The 12,793-nt window shown below is 44.9% G+C and overlaps 1 protein-coding gene across 2 annotated transcripts in view; it reads left to right on the top strand.

The window, feature by feature from the left end:
* Positions 1 to 1,355: 1,355 nt before the first annotated feature.
* Positions 1,356 to 12,793, top strand: part of ACAN (aggrecan) — a 46,992-nt gene continuing 35,554 nt past the window's right edge. For both annotated transcript variants that reach the window (XM_064669005.1, XM_064669004.1), the window contains exon 1: positions 1,356 to 1,707. The gene's annotated coding sequence lies outside the window, so the exon portion shown is untranslated. The remainder of the gene's footprint in view (positions 1,708 to 12,793) is intronic.

Genomic DNA, 12,793 nt, shown 5'->3' with positions numbered 1-12,793 from the left:
AGTGAGGCATGGGATCAAATAACTTATGGAGAGAGGAGAAACTATTATATCATAAACCAGAAAGTAAAAGAGGGTGTTAGGAAAAGAGAGGGAAGTACAGATATTAAAGATCACATTAAAAGAGAAATGGAAGGAGAGATGCTGAGGGCAGCCATGTGGCTTGGGTTCAAGAAAGGCACAGGAGAACATCCCTGTGCTCAATTTCAGACTTTACCTTTGCTTTAGGCTGGTAGTGATCTCTTCCACATTAGAAGAGAACAGTGCCAGCATGTTTCTTCATGCAAGCCTGAGGAACTTCAAACCCTGTAGCTCTATCCATGCTCAGGTTTCACTGCTGAGGTACAACAGGTTTTTCAAACAAAGGAATTTTTCTCAATTGTGAACATCTCAGCAGTTTCCCATCTGCTCCCAGCTGTCATCTGGCCCCTTCACAAGCCAAGCTGTAGATCTGCAGCAACAGACCCATTCCCTCCTCCCTGAGCAGAGCTTTTTGTCCGTCTCAAAGGTATCAGCATCCTCAACAGAAAACAAAACAAAAAAAAAAAACCACATTACAGTCCCTTCAGCACTTTCTCACAGCACCAAAACTGCCAAGGATTCAGTTATGGGATCCTTCTCAAAGTTTTGAGGTGGTTGCTTCAGGGTGCACCATTACCAGGTGTGTACAGACTTCATTTCTTCCCAGTTCGCCACAAGCAGCCTTCAGGCAAATTCACTCTCAAATGCCTCCTTTCTCTACCTTTATATCACTTATCAGTTACTGATGTTCCAGATGCTTCCCTTTGCATAATGCTGAACATCCCTTCCCTCCCTCCATCACCTGCCTCCCTCCCTCAGCAGCCAGTGGGCCATGCAGGAGTTCCCTAAACTGTTCTATTTGCTGCTGGTTTGGGGCTTCCCAGTACATCTGCTCATTTTTGCTCAGACTGCAGTGATATTAACTGCATTGCAGACACAAATACTTTGCTCAGGTTCCTTAATTAGCTTCATCTTATTTTAGTTTGAAAAAAAACACGTTCTCTTTTTATTACACAAACTATTTCTTCTCTCTCAACCACTTGTGGTGCCCCAGCCAGTTTGCTTCCAAACCAGAAGGCTAAATTTAATCCCCCACTCCCCATTCAGCTTTCTCCATTTACAGTATTTTTTTTGGTGATGCTTTTTTTTCCCCTTTCTTTTCTTTTCTGGGTTGGGTGTATGGTTTTTTTTTTCCCTTCTTTCCAAGAGGCTGGGCTTCCTTTTCTGTCCATAAGCCCTCCTATTTCCCCCTGCCCCCTGGATGCCTGCCTACCTTTACTCTAAAATCCAGAGGAGGATCCAATACACTTAGTTTGCCAGCTCTTCAAGAGGTATCTAAGGAGGCTGACAGGAGTTTGATGGTCTCTTTTGCAGCCAGTGGCAGCTAATGTGGTCTGAAACCCTCTCTCTCTTTTTTACCATTCACACACAGTACTTACTCTTCAAGCCTGCTGCTGCTGCCACTGCCTGAAAGGACCTGAAATACCACACAGGGAATTTTGATTTCTTCTGGGGAACTGGGGAAGAAAAAAAAAAAGGCAGGAAAACTCAACTGGAGATTGTGAAGAAGACATACAGGAACAGCAAGAAGTGGCAAGCTCTTTCCTTCTTGAACACCAAAAAAGACCTCATTTCTCTGCCAGGTGTATGGGACTTAGATTTTGGAAGCACTGCACTGAACTGTTAAAGGTAACGTATCGTACTTTCCTCCCTTTTCTCTTTGGTGTCTTTTCCTTAACTTTCCTAAATGCTCTAGAGAAGCAGGCTCTCAGTCAGGGGATTGGTCGTTTCCCTGGTGAGCAACTAGCAGAGAAATGTGAGAAAAGTTGGAAAGTAATTGAGCCTGAGCTTCTTCACAGTTTCCCTCTTGCAAGCAGCGCTGCTGTGAGAGGGGAGCCTGTGCCTGGAGTGTGCCCCGGCGTGATGGTCCTCACCAGCATCCCACCCCTTACAGGGAACAAACTACAGCCAGAGGCAACAGCTGTGTGTCAAATTTGCTGGTTGGCTTGGGGAAGGGAGGGAAAGCAAAGATGGCTTAAGTGGTCCCATAGCCAAAACCACGAGGCAGGAGAACAGAGACAGGTTATCTCTGTTCTCCCTCCCAAAGAGACCCTCCAACCCATCGGTGTTTCTTTGTGATGGATTTCAGCTGCCGCTGGGGCTCGGGGGATGTGTCTGATCCTGCTCCTGAGCTCTGGGGATGGAAGCTGCCGGCACACTGATTTGTTGAGAGCATCCTGACCAGTGCCGGGGTTTCTCATGGTCACGGCTTTGATCGGTGTCATTGCTCTGTCACAGGGCAGGCAAAGGGCGACCCCTGAGCTGGAGGGGTGTGAAGCTCTGTAGGGGCTGACAAGTTCGGGAAGAGAATGAAAAGAGCCGGGATGCTGGAGGGTTTTACAATGCTCCGCTTGCATGAAGATGTCAGGGATCAGCAGCTGGCAGAGTCCCCTGGGTTATTTCCAGTGAGTTGCTCCAGGCATTCCTCAGTACCTGCCCGCTTCCCGAATCCATTTGCAGACGAAGCATATTTTTAGCAGTAGTTTTCAGGGAGCTGAGCTCTTCTCCAGAAACGGACAGAGCAAAAACAGCTTTATTTTTCAGAATCTCTGTCAGAAATTTCTTTCTTCTGATTAATTAACTTCTTTTCAAGGCTTTTCATTTAAACCTTGCATTCAGTAGCCCTCTGCACACAGTAGAAAGTGTATGTTTTAACCTTTCCCTTTTGAGTGGTTTAGCCAAAAAATGTCAGTTTGAAAAGCTTTCCTTGCTGTCTAAAATAGCTTTGCCAGATGTGGAAAGGGGGAAACATCCCACAACGAAATAGCTGGGAGAGAGGAATTTCTCAGCATTCCTCACTGCTTTGGCTTTCAGCTATAAGCTCCTGGTAAAGGATGTTGGCTGGGCAGAGGGGCCAGTGGTTTGGGGACCAGGTTTGGTGGGTTTTCAGATTCTGCAAAGGCACTTTTGGAAGTTGAACTCTTTCTTTCTTTGCTTTGGTTGTTTGATGTTATATTTTCCTGCTGGCTTCAAGAGACTGTATCTGCCTGACAGGTCAAAGGGGAGATGTTGCCCCATTCTGAGATGTTTTGAGTTGCTGTCAGAGTGCAGGAAGGTGAGGCATCACCTCCCACCATCACTGGATGGGGCAGAGACTGAGCTCTTTCTGCAGCCTGAGCAGTCTTTGGGGGGAAGCTCCATCTGTTCCACTTGAACTGCTGTTTAATGTTTCCTATAATCACCTCTGTGTACAGTAGCAGGGTTTAACAGCAGCACAAGGGCTTGAGGATGGATGGGTAAAGACAGACAACAAGATAGGAAACTGAGGGTGTGAAAGAGATGCAGGGAAAAACTTATTAAGGAAAACTAGATATTAAACAAAATTCAGCAAACAGCAGCTCATCAACATAAAATACTCCCCAGTTAGTGAAGAACATTAAGGGGTTTTTAGAGGAGAAGAGAATAGATGGTATCACTTAAAAGATAAAAACGAATGAATGAATCTGTAAACGAAAAAAAACCCCAGATTGCTGTTCAGTGCTCTGCTATCACTCAGAGATGCGCATAATGATTAGGAACCCTGGAACTCCAAAATCCACTCCATTATTGGTCTTTTCTCTCCTCTTCCCTCTCTGGGGCATATCCTCTGCAAACGTAAGTTGCAAGACTGAGTGACTTCATTGCCTTCCCATGCTGACTTACATCCAGCGGGAACGTGGGCTGGTGGAGGGCCAACTGGTCTCATTTTAAAAATCAACGGGACCTTTCTTAGCTGCCTGAGGCATCTTTTCCACCACCACCCGCCTCCGTCTCCTTGCTTCCCCCTTTCCCTTGCCAGTGGTGGGACGGCTGCACTACCACAAGACAACCTAACCCAAGCTGTCCTCCTCCTCCTCTTTCCCCCCTTGCCCAAACCCGCTGCAGCCTCCACGTGTGGAACAAGCCGGGCTGTGTGTGCCGCTCTCAGGCAGCTTCCCAGCAGCAGCAACAAAAGCCGTGTTCATAGCGGGTCTGGACCACATAGGGAGCCAGCGCACGACGGCTGCCGAGCAGCCCAAAGCAGCCGGGGCTGTTTAGAGAGTGAAGGAGAGAGAGAGAGAGAGGGACAGCAAAGAGAGGGAGCTGTTATATTTAAAAAAAAAAAAAAAAAATAAAAAAAAAATAAAAAAATAAAAATACTTGAGCCGAGTGCAACAACGGAAACCTTACAGTTTACTTTTAAAAACTCAGAGCTTCCTTGTGAGCGGGCAGAACAGCCCAGCCTGTGTGCGCGGGGCAGGACTGCGGGCTCTGCTGTGTGCACAAGGGCGGTGTGTGAGCGCTGCCTCCCTCCCCTCCCTCTCAATGGGCTCACAGTATAAATCTAAAGAAGCTTTTTGTTGGCCTGATGAATAGGCAGGGGGTTTTGTCGCGCTACCCGCGCTGCCTTTTTTGAGATGCTTCACACCGAGATTTTTTTCCTCCATGTGCTTTTCATCGGACTTTCCTTTTTTAGAAAAATTTCCATGTCTCCCTTGTATGATATTCCCCCTCCCCGGTGATTGCTCCGTACAGACCAGAGAGCAGAAGGGTGGGGGAAGGATGAGAAATACCGGAATCATTCGACTTGGGTACCCCAAGACTCTCTATGTGTTTTAGCTTTTGAGGTGTTAAGTAGCAGCCCCACAGACTGCCTTGGTCTAATTTCCTTCCCCTGCTTTACAAGCCCAACCACTGTGCAATCGCCTTCAGTGATCTCATGCTCCCGATGGCTTCAGCCCCTTGACAGAGGCAGCTGGAGCCGTGTCACTACTGCTGTGAGCGAGGATGAGGGAGGTGATGTGACTCGAGCATGTTGGTCATAAAGCGAGGTCCAGAAGCCACCAGGACCCCATTCCTCTTGTACAAGCTTCATGGAAATAGCCTAGGAGCCATTTTCCATGGCTCTGGCTGTCCCTGAGGCTGGCTGAGGGGGAAACCTTGTTGAAACCCAGGGGAAACCTGGGGAGCTAGAGGGGAGGACAGAGTGGAGGCCATAGAAAGAGCTCTGCTGAGAGAAGGGATCAAGAGATGAAATCAGGGGAATGGGAGACCTCTGACAAGTATAATCTTCTGGGGTTTCACCTTTGTAGTTGCTCTTTATGTCAACCAAGGCATGGCAACGCATGGCTCTTCTATTTTCCCCACTGCAAGCCAGAGGGCACCTGGGTCAGCTGAAGTAGGGAGAACTTTGGGCAACACCCATAATTAATTCAGGGGAGTAGTCCTACCTCATTGCTCAGTTCCTCCCAGGTTGTCACTGTGTCCTGATTGTGTGTAGGCTTATGACGGAAAGGAGCAGTGACTTCTGTGAAAAACTTGGGTGATGGGATGTCCCAGGAGAGGCAGGTCTGGGTGGTTTGACCTGGTAGATGTGCTTGCTATGAGATTAGTGAGGCACCACATGAATCTCAAACGTGAGGATAGTCCTGGTTGCCACCATGTTATCAGGGAACTGCCTGGGAGCCAGGGATCTTCTGACACACCTTAGTGTGGAGGAGCTGAACCCAGCCTTCCTCTGTGCTCAGCGATGGGTAGGGCAGATCCTGGAGGAAAGGTACTGGTTTGACAGAGGCCACATCAGGCAACATGAGACAAAAGGGTTTCTGCTAGAGCAAACATGTCACATCACGGGGATGAAACGATCAGGAAAGGAAATTTCTTCTGGCAGGGTGGTGCTCATGTATTAGGCCTGAGAAGAGTAAAATTGTCTATTAAGCCATGCCAAATAAACTTAGTGTGCATTAGTGGGAGAATATGGAATGTAAATACTCATGCTTCAAGGCAGAAGGTAACCACTAAATGCCTTGTGTTAAAAAGAAACTTCCTCCTCAGCCATTTGTTCCCTATTTTTCAATGATGAGAACTTTGCTCTGAAGCTGGTAATATAGGTCTTGTCCAAGACAGGATACTGGTCTAAACACACCATTAGTTTCATCTGGTCTGGCAATTTCCATGTGCCTTTGGCTTCTTCAATGCCCTCGGTTAACACTGGGCAGAGCACTTGGACACTCTATTATTCATTTAATTAATGATGTAGACAACCACTGAAAGACAAAAGAAATCATCTGTGATGGCTACAGGACATACAGATTTGACTTAAGAAATTTAAATAGGAATAATTTGACAGGGGAAAAAAAAATCCATAGGGGAAACTAATGGGAAATAATGAAGAAACATCTTCTACCTGAGGTTAGATCACAGACTGGATGAGAAAGGTGTGTGAAGAAAATGCAAAGGCCAGCAGATGATAAAGAGATGAAAACATTGCTGATCCCTTCCAGCTGGAGCTCCCATACATCATTCACACCTATGCTGGGAAAGCAGACTCCATGCTGGTGATTGAATAACCTGTAATCCACGGCAAAACCTGCTCCTCCTCCTGGGGTCCTGTATGGGGTCAGGAATAAACACCCCTGGAAATCCCTGGGCACTGCAGGCTTTGCACAGGGCAGGAACAGATTCAGTAGTTTTGCTGGCACAAATCTACTCATTTCAGAAGATTACTCTGGCTTAGCAGTCCTGTGGTAGAACAGCTATAGATCTCAGTGTAATTAACATTACATCATCTGTACCACAGTTTCAAGGTTGAAATAATCATGTAGGTTACATATTGGAAATTACAGGATGGATTTCATATAAATTATTAACTGTCACTATTACTTAGCCCCAGAAAAATAGTTTCTGTGGTGTTTGGTGTATAAATAATAACCCAGCACCCCTATAGCCCTCAGCTTCAAAGTAATGCTTCAGTGCTGTACCACAACAAATACACTCCCATTCTGTAATAACCAGTCTGCAAATGATGTCTTTTCCTCTGTTGTAAATTATACTGTGCAGTTACTGCCACTGCTGCTGTTGCATTCAGACTGGTAAGTAAATAATACTCTTTCTCTACCATTGTATCTGGGGTTTAAATAATACCCTGTCCTCATACAATAGTTGGCATGTAAGTGTCACCCTCATCCTGCCCAGCACTTTGGAGTGCACAGAACATCCTGCTGCTGCAGAAGAAATTGCAGCTTTCCTCTCCGTAGTATTTGCCCTCTAAATATTACTCTGCTGTTTTATATAGCATTTATCGTATAAATAATACCCTACTGCCTTATAGTAATTGATACGTTCGTGATCCCCTCAGGCTGCAGGGTTCTTACTCTGCTAACACTGCCTTACTACACCAGCACTAGGTGACACAGCAGGGCTGTGCAAAGAGGGACACAGGGCTCCCAGCTCAGCCCTTCACCACTGTTACTTGGGCCTTCTCTCAAAACCAGGGTTGTCAATGGCCACAGAGCTAATGCTATCCTGCAACCATCACTGTGTGTTAGCAGGAAAATCCCTTTTCTTAACCAGCAAACCCCATAGGATCATGACCCTTCGTGCTGTCCTTCAAGATCATGAGCTACTTTTCCAGAGATAGGGTAAAATCCTTGACCCTCCATAATTCCCAGATTCCCTGCAGTTTGCCTCCTAAAAGAAACAACCCCTTGATCTAACTTACAGCAGAGATCACCTACTAGTCCTACTGTATGGTTTCCTACCTGTTATAGGAGACATGAAATTATTCAGCACCACCAATAATGTTGTGTTTAGCAGAGGACAGGAGGGTCTTCATTGCTCTTGTTGTTAAGCTCTGAATCTGTCCAGCATTTTGAAATGCTTCAGACCAGCCCCAGCACACCCCTGAGCCTTTGTGCAATGCTGTACCCTTTTCATCTGCAAAATCATTCCTGTATTAGCACAGCAATAGGAATATGCACCTTCCTTTATACCTTTCAGTATTTGGGGCCATTCTGGCCATTCTTTTGCTGCATCCAGATAGGCATGTGGGTTACAGGCATGAAGATCTCAGAGTCAACCAAGATCTTCATTTCAGTTCATCTTCAGTGCTGTGCATCCAGCTCTCACTAGTACACACAACATATCTCTGAATTGGATCACCCAGGCACCATCACCCCTCTAAACAATACAGCACCAAGTTCAGTGTGGGCTACAAAGCCTTCCTGAGTATTAGATAAATTCTCAGGTGAGCTGGTCTCTGCTGGATATCATGCTGCCCCTTTTCCAGCTTTTAAATCCACACAGGACACATCACTTCTGCTCCTGTTTTGGTCATTTTTAGGCAATGCTACTGGCCCCTTACTTGAATATGCATATCAAATCCACATAAACCCATGTACTTTATGAATATTATGCTTAGCCTTTTCTTTCCTAGGTGCTAAGGTCCTCTGCTCCCCCTGTATCCTCCATGGCAGCTCACCTGTTCACATATTGATGAAGAAAGGGTGTTTTGATAACTCCAGAAACATAGTCTAGCTCCAAAGACAAGAAGCTTGGGGATTTTTGTGCTTGAAATGGAAAGCACTTTCTCACACTGCAGTCTCAGAGTAATGCTGAAGTTTTACTCATGCCTCCATTATGTGTATTGGTGAAAGTGAAGATAAATACACTGGCTGGCACCTTCTCTTCAACCCTGGCACAGTTCATTTCCAATTTCTTCTATTCTACAACTGGATTACTCTCTGTTCTGCAACCGTAAATGCAGCTGACTGCTTTTCTGTGGCTCTGTATGTGGTATCTCAACCATCAGAGATGTCTTTCTCTTCTGTGCTGTTGGGTATAATTAAACAATAATGTTTCTAAACTCATGGGGTATGAGGGTCATTAGGCACTCAGCTGATTGGATTAATCTCCCTTATAAAATTAGTCCTTTTCCAGAGGCTGCTTTAGGGACTGAAAGCCTGTTTTGCAGCAGAGCCTCCAAAGACAGAGAGTAGAAGTTCTGCAAATTCCATTAGGTGTCTTGCTCATCCATTTGCATCTTTAAATTTTGAAATGCTGTGCAAAATTTGGCAGGCCATTGGAGTTTTACTAAAATATTTTGACATTCCCAGAAATCTCACAGCATCTCACAAGAGAGCACAAGAGAGTATCCTTTGCTACTGTGTCAAAACTTGTACTCAAAATCTTTGAAAGCTCAGTTTAGAAGCCATCTGCTAACTTTGTTAATGATTAGTGGGGCTGATTTCTCTTGCTCTCCAAAATACTTGTGACATCCTTATGGTAGGAAGCAGATTGCACTGAGTTGTGCACAGAGCAAGCACAGAGCTCACAGCCTAAGGGGAGAGGATGTCCAACATGGCTTTTGAACATCCCCAGTGCCCACAGGGGACTCAAGAGGCCCCAGATATTGGCTGGACAAGCCTGGGGTCTGCATGGACCAAGCTTTGAGGGCCAGAACAAATATCACCATAGACCCTTACCTTCCCAATATACTTCCATTAAAAATAATTGATTTAAAGTATGACTCATTCAACCATGTTTGCAGGAATGCTCATCCTAAATGTTAGACAATATTTTTGTTTTGAACATACAGCTGTCAACTAGTTCTCCTGAACATTACTCCTGTTGTGTGGTTTATTTAAATTGTGGATCAATGTCCACTAATGCTGTGATGGCTCTCCAGTTGCATGTATGGAAACTCCACAATCTGGAGACTGCTCCCTAACAGTGCCCAAATGTTATGCATGATTAGATGCAGTTCTCACACTGTGTATAAAAGCCTTACAGTGTTTTCTTTGCTATATTCTCTTAAGGAAGTAGTTCTTCTCCTGTCTGAAGGCAGAGTTCTCTGTACAAGCTTGTGGTGGTCTAAACATCCTCTTGAGGGCTCTCTCTGATGTCTTTTTGGGACTTGCAAACAGTTACCAGTCTAGACTAGGTTTTAATATCAGATCTTGGGCTTAATATTCCCAACCTCAGAGGTAAATGGCATCTTTACTGCTGATTCCAGTGGTAACTGGATCTGGCCACCAGATAATTTACCTGCCCATCTTATTGGAAGAATGACGAGACAGGTTGGTTAAAATAGATCATAATTATTATTTGCCTTTGAATTGGTCTTTTATGCCAATAGTATAAAACAAATTTTCCTTTTTTACAAGTTTCCCTTGCTATCACTGCATGTTCGAGTTAAAATACCAACATAGCATGCTCCAAGATCCATTTTAAAGCCTATATCTTGTCCACTAATGCTGGACCATATTTGCAGGTTTTAAGCACTTTGCTAGGCAGTTATTTTGCCTACAAGGGGATCTGTGTTGGTGTGTTTCTGTTCCTCAAAATGTGGGCACTGTTGGTTTTGAGCTGTTCCACATATCTCTGGAAAAACAACATTTTCTGTTGCCCTTACAGAACACTTCACCAAACACTGAACAACATTTTGGCACTTTTTCTTAACCACATCTCATACACAGGAATTTATTTACCTCTCAGAAAAGTTGGTATTCCCATCTAATTGCTGTTTTGGTTTCCTCCATACCTCACTTTCTCTTTTTGAAGGTATGACATATGGAGTTTCCTTAGCAAACTGTAGATTCAGGCTTAGCAGAAGCAGCTCTCCAAATGTCTGTGGCTTATGTTAAGGTTAAATTTCATTCCCTTCACAGTCTACAGCTCACAGAACAATTTTATATTTCATATAAGAGCCTTGCTTTTATTCAGGATTCCCGTGGTCTCCCCAAATTCACATTTGTGCTCTCTAGGCTTGGCCAGCAGCACACTTTCTAGACTGCAAGATCTTTAAGGCAAAGACTGTTGTCTGCCTGTGCTGGGTTAATTCACTGGAGCCCTGAGATCTGAGCTGTAATGAAAGGATTATTGATATTCATTCATTGACCCTAGACTGAAACTCATTTTGAAGAGGGTAATTGTCTTCATCTTGCTCTCTCTTTCAATGTCACATCCACACAGTTGCTCCTAAGTAATGCTGTACCTAAGCCCACTCATAGAATCATGTATGTGTAGAGAGAAGGTTCTATATATACATAATATACCTTCAGACCAACAAGTTTGGCTGTTTCAAGTGCAGTGTCTCCACTCTTTAGGGTACTTTCACCATGTGTTTGAAGGGAGCAGACCTTTCAGTGTGGGCAGAGTTTTGAGAAGACACTGAGACCTCCTTTGGAAAAAAAGGAAAAGGCTGTGATTGAGTTTTGGACCCTATGATGGGTCTTATGTGATTAAAAATGTATCCTTTTACATGTGTTACCTTTTTCAGAAAGTGTTTGTATGAGGGGGAATCTTTGGACTAAGCCAAAATTGAAATCTCAAGACAGGGAAGTGAAACTCTTCTGGCAATTATCCTCTCTCCTGTGCTGAGGGGACTCATTATCTTTCCTTCTGGGTGGATGAATACATCACAAAGAGAACGACATGCACCTTCATGAAGGGCAAGGGGCTGGAAAAGAACAATTTCCAAGGCATCTTTTCCATCATCTTGTTTCTTCCCTTTCAGCTTCCTGCCAGTCTCATAAAGTAGGACTTAAGGCTTTTGAGGTCTCTGATGGATTATCCTTCTCAGTGGCAGATCCAAAACAAGCTTGTTTGGCTGTTATCTTCTTTCTTGTCGTGTTTTGTTTTCTGCTGTACAATTTGGCCTGGTTCTAAAGCACCACTATAGTAGAAAAAAACAAGAGAAAGATTTATTTTCTGCCTGGAGTCACCATTGGTTTCTTCCCAAGAAGAAAAGAACAGGCTGAACCAAAGGGAGGAATTACTGTTTCAACAAAGTGACTTGACAAGTGAATAGGAGCAGTGGATGTGTGTCTGTGCACAATGGAACTGTCCCTAACAAGAAGAGCTACGTGGTGAAATCCCTTTGGAAAGACTGGTGCGGGACAGGGCGGTTGACTGCGCTTTGAGGTACCTCTATTCCCCAAAAGGAATGGAGCAATGTTAAATTAAACAGAGCACTTACAGACTGAGCCAGTTAAATTAAGTTAAACACACCCTGTGCGTCTTAGTCAAGAGGGAAGAGAGCACTGCACCTCAGAATGGTCTCCTGGTACATGAACAGTTTGAGCACACAAAAAAAGGAAGGAACTGTGCAGGGATACAGAAGACGCTCAGAGGGCTGGAGCTCCTCTCCTATGGGGACTGCCTGAGAGTTGGGATGTTCAGCCTGGAGAAGAGAAGGCTCCAGAGAGACCTTAGAGCACCTTCCAGTACCTGAAGGGGCTACAAGAGAGCTGGATAGGGACTTTGGACAAGGGCCTGGAGTGGTGGGACAAGGGGTAATTGTCTTGGCCTGAAAGAGAAGAAGTTTAAATTAGATGTTAGGAAGAAACTCTTTCCTGTAAAGGTGTTGAGACACCAGTACATGTTGTCCAGAGAAGCTGTTAATACTCCAGTGCTGGAAGTGTTAAAGGCCAGGGTGGATGGGCCTTGAGTGACCTGGTCTAGTGGAAGGTGTCCCTGTCCACAGCAGTGGGGTTGTCACTAAATGATTTTTAATGTCTCTTCCAACTCAAACCATTTTATGATTCTATGACTACCAGGTGCCATGAGATGGCAATGGCTGGGGGAGTGACTGAGGATGAATATAATGAGAAAACATGAAAGAAGAGATTATCTGGTGAGATTTTAATGGGCCTTAGACCATCGAAACACTTACAGGAAAGCCCCTGGCTTGTACAGCCAGACAGCTGCCATGGACACTGCCCCTGCTCAGCACCCACTGACTGCTTGGCTCAGTCCCTGAAGGGAATGCATTGTCCACATAATCTTTCACCACTGCTAAAACTGTCAAGAGTGGGACAAAGTGGTCTGGGAGAGCTGGTCAAGGAGGAAATGAGAGGAGACAGTGAACCATTCTCCTGCTGTCATGCATGAGGCAGTTTCACAGGGTGCAATGCCCAGCCATTGATTAAGTTTTCCTAGAACCAGAGATGGGAGTGAAAAGCTGCTTCTCTTCCTT

Source organism: Pseudopipra pipra, chromosome 12, assembly GCF_036250125.1.
Source record: "Pseudopipra pipra isolate bDixPip1 chromosome 12, bDixPip1.hap1, whole genome shotgun sequence".
NCBI classification, from domain to species: domain Eukaryota; kingdom Metazoa; phylum Chordata; class Aves; order Passeriformes; family Pipridae; genus Pseudopipra; species Pseudopipra pipra.
Note: the sequence above shows the minus strand (reverse complement) of the source record. Positions and strands in the feature narration are given on the sequence as shown.